General features: G+C 41.1%; 1 long non-coding RNA gene across 1 annotated transcript in view; it reads right to left on the reverse strand.

Moving 5' to 3' along the window:
* Positions 1 to 314: 314 nt before the first annotated feature.
* LOC122551747 overlaps positions 315 to 3,486 on the reverse strand; it is a 35,331-nt gene continuing 32,159 nt past the window's right edge. The window contains exon 3 of the long non-coding RNA XR_006312189.1: positions 315 to 472. This is a non-coding gene — a long non-coding RNA (uncharacterized LOC122551747). The remainder of the gene's footprint in view (positions 473 to 3,486) is intronic.

Genomic DNA, 3,486 nt, shown 5'->3' on the forward strand with positions numbered 1-3,486 from the left:
GCATTAGCAATTAAAGGGTTGTCAGTATTTGCAGAAACAGGTAACATGTGATAGAATTAAATTATTATAGATGGATTTTCATTTGACAATTATAACAGCAGCAAATTAAAGTGGGGGCATGAGGAACTGATTTCCAATTTCTAATTTAAACCTTTTTGGTTTTGGAAGTTTATTTAGTCTTGAACTGTTAGTGCTATTGCATCCAAAGTGAATACAAGAGAATTGCAAGCAGTAGCTAAACTTCTAACAGCATTATTTAAAGTATCATATATACACTCAGAAAATAATGAGATACAAATATTTATCCAGGAATTTCTTTTTATTTGCTCAGTGGGTGTTTGCATCATTGACTAGGCCAACATTTATTGCCTTTGAGAATTCTCAGAAGATGGCTGTGGCTGCAGGTAAGGTACTCACCTTTTGGTATCTTCCCCTTCAATGCATGGAAACATGAACTTGACAACTCCTCATTCTGAAATTGCATGAAAAACAACAATGAACATGATGTGTTTTTATTCAGAGTTTATCACTAAACTCATTAAGGATTTTATTTAATTTGACTTATTGTAGTCACACGTACTTAAGTACAGTGAAAAGCTTTGTTTTGTGTGCAGTACAGGCAGATCATAACATACAATGCTATACAGATCATTGTGTGTTTCGAATAGAGCACGGTGTATAGGAGGTGCACAAAAGCAAGGTCAACATTAAATTTGAAATTAGAGAGGTCCATTCAGCAATCTACAGGGAAGAGGCTATTCTTGATCCTGTTGGTATGTGTGTTTAAGCTTCTGTATCTTCTGCCTGATGGAAGAGGTTCAAAGAGAGTATAATTGGGGTGGGAGGGGTTCCTCGATGATGTTGGCTACATTTTCATGGCGATGAGAAGTGTAGGTGGAGTTCACAGATGGAAGGTTAGCTTGCATGATGGTCTGGGCTGTGTTCACAACTTTCTGTCATTTCTTATAATCCTGAGCAGAACAGTTGCTGAACCAAACCATGATGCACCCAGTCAGAATGCTTTCTACGGTGGAAAGAATAGTGTGACAGAGTCATAGAGTCATACAGCATGGAAACAGACCTTTCAGTCCAGTCAGTCCATGCCGAACATCATCCCAAATTCAGTTAGTCCCAACTGCCTGCTTATGGTCCTTCCAAACCTTTCCTATTCATGTACTTATCCAAATGTCTTTTAAATGCATCCACTACATCCTCAGGAAGATCATTCTACACATGAACCATCCTCCATTTAAAACTTTTGCCCCTCATGCCTTTTAAAATTCTCTCTCCTCTCACCTTAACAATGTGTCTCCAAGTCTTGAAGTCCCCCATCCTAGGGAAAAGACAGCTACCATTAACTCGATCTACTGTTCATTCTTTGGACACTTCAACTAGTTTGTATATTAAAAACACTTTATCCAAGCGCTCTTGTCAGTGTAACAGATAAAGGGACAAAGAATTTCATTTCAACTCAATTTTATTAACAAAACATTCCTTATTAAAAACAGCATGTGAGCTTTTCCCAAACTCTGACAATATTTACCCTTTACCTAGCTCTATCCATTCATTGCCTGTAACAATCCACACGTTTGAGGTGGTTGTTGGAATCTTCCTCTCCAATGTAAGGCAGGCTTGCTTCCATGAAGAAGGACCTTGCAGGTCAGGGTGAATCTTCTTTCTCTCACTCCCTCTCTCCAAGTGGTCAGAACTCTGCTGTTGGGCCAGGTCAAGTCTTCAATGTAAGTCTTCGCTGTGAGTCTTCACTGAGGAAATGGTTTCCAGGTGTGTTTCTTTTTATCCTCCTCACCCTGGACCTTTCTGAATGTTCTGTGGCCTTTTGGTCAATGGGATCATGAGCTGAGTATAAAACATCCAATGGGGTTGTACCAATACCCATCACTGTTGCTATGCCAGGGAGGTGTAAAGTGCACGTCCTCAGGCACTGCCTGAAAGTCAAGGTGCCCAGAAATTTGATTGAAGCTTCTTCAACCCTTGGGCTGGTTGTAACTGGTTCCATCTGAACCTTTATGACCTCTTTGACCATGGTTTCCACTGTACTCTGTAGCTGATAGCTGATGGCTTAGTTTAGCCAATTTCCTGACAGACCCAATTTCTCAGGTTTTGGATCAATACAGAATGTGAAACTTTGGGCCCATGGTCACTTGGCCACAAGAGGTTGGTGTGGAGCAGAACCAGTCTAAAAATTAAAAAAAAAAGACAAATGAGATGGTGAATCTAACACTGAGATGAATGATGCAGAGAGGCAGTATGGGGTTTGGGTAAAGAATAATATGAGTCTGTGTGGAAAAGTCTTGAAAACCGCTGGTGCCAGATTTCAGAACAGTGGAATGACCAGTATTGTGGTCACATCCAGAATGAATCTACTTCTGACCATATGGGCTCATGCCCGAAACATCGATTCTCCTGCTCCTAGGATGCTGCCTGATCTGCTGTGCTTTTCCAGCAACACATTAAAAGCCAGTATATGCCAGTACATCTTGCTCTGGCTTCATGCAGGTTTCAGACTGGTCCATATAGTTTTTCCCTCTGGGGAGGTGGTATTGAGCCGCTTTCTTGAACCATTGCAGTCCATGTGGTGTAGGTACATCCACAATTGTTGCTAGGAAGGGAATTCCAGGATATTGTCCCAGAGACAGCGAAGGAACAATGACAGTGTTCAAAATTAGGACTGTTTGTGGCTTGGGGAGTAACCTGTCAATGGTCGTCCTCTCACCCATCTGCTACCCTTGTCTTCGAGATTGTAGATGTCAAGGGTTTGTAAAGAGTTCAGCACATTGTAGTTATCTCTATCATGGGAAAATGGTGGCAAATCCAGGATAAATCTCCACTTCTGTATTAACAGTAAAATCAGAAATGTTATATATCTCTTTGTTATACATTGTTTACTAATTTGTGATAACTGTCATCATCACGTTTTCTTCGTCATATATTTGCGATATCACTAATAAGTGAATTGAATGATATTACTGTTCTGTATCAAAGTGGATCTATTCTTAAATTCTGAGTCAAGGAGTGATTATCTAGTTCCATTGTATGTTTGGATGAAAGCTACAACAGGAGATACTGATATCAATGTGTTCTGTCAATGTGAAGACAATGAATCTGCTTTACCTCTTGATGATTTAGGTTACAAGCTATGGCCAGTAACTGGGTAAAAACAATAACTGCAGATGCTGGAAACGAGATTCTGGATTAGTGGTGGTGGAAGAGCACAGCAGATCAGGCAGCATCCAAGGAGCTTCGAAATCAACGTTTCGGGCAAAAGCCCTTCATCAGGAATAAAGGCAGTGAGCCTGAAGCGTGGAGAGATAAGCTATAGGAGGGTGGGGTGGGGAGAAAGTAGCATAGAGTACATTGTGTGAGTGGGGGAGGGGATGAAGGTGATAGGTCAGGGAGGAGAAGGTGGAGTGGATAGGTGGAAAAGGAGGTAGGCAGGTAGGACAAGTCCGGACAAGTCATGGGGAC

This window comes from Chiloscyllium plagiosum, chromosome 7 (assembly GCF_004010195.1).
Source record: "Chiloscyllium plagiosum isolate BGI_BamShark_2017 chromosome 7, ASM401019v2, whole genome shotgun sequence".
Classification (NCBI taxonomy): domain Eukaryota; kingdom Metazoa; phylum Chordata; class Chondrichthyes; order Orectolobiformes; family Hemiscylliidae; genus Chiloscyllium; species Chiloscyllium plagiosum.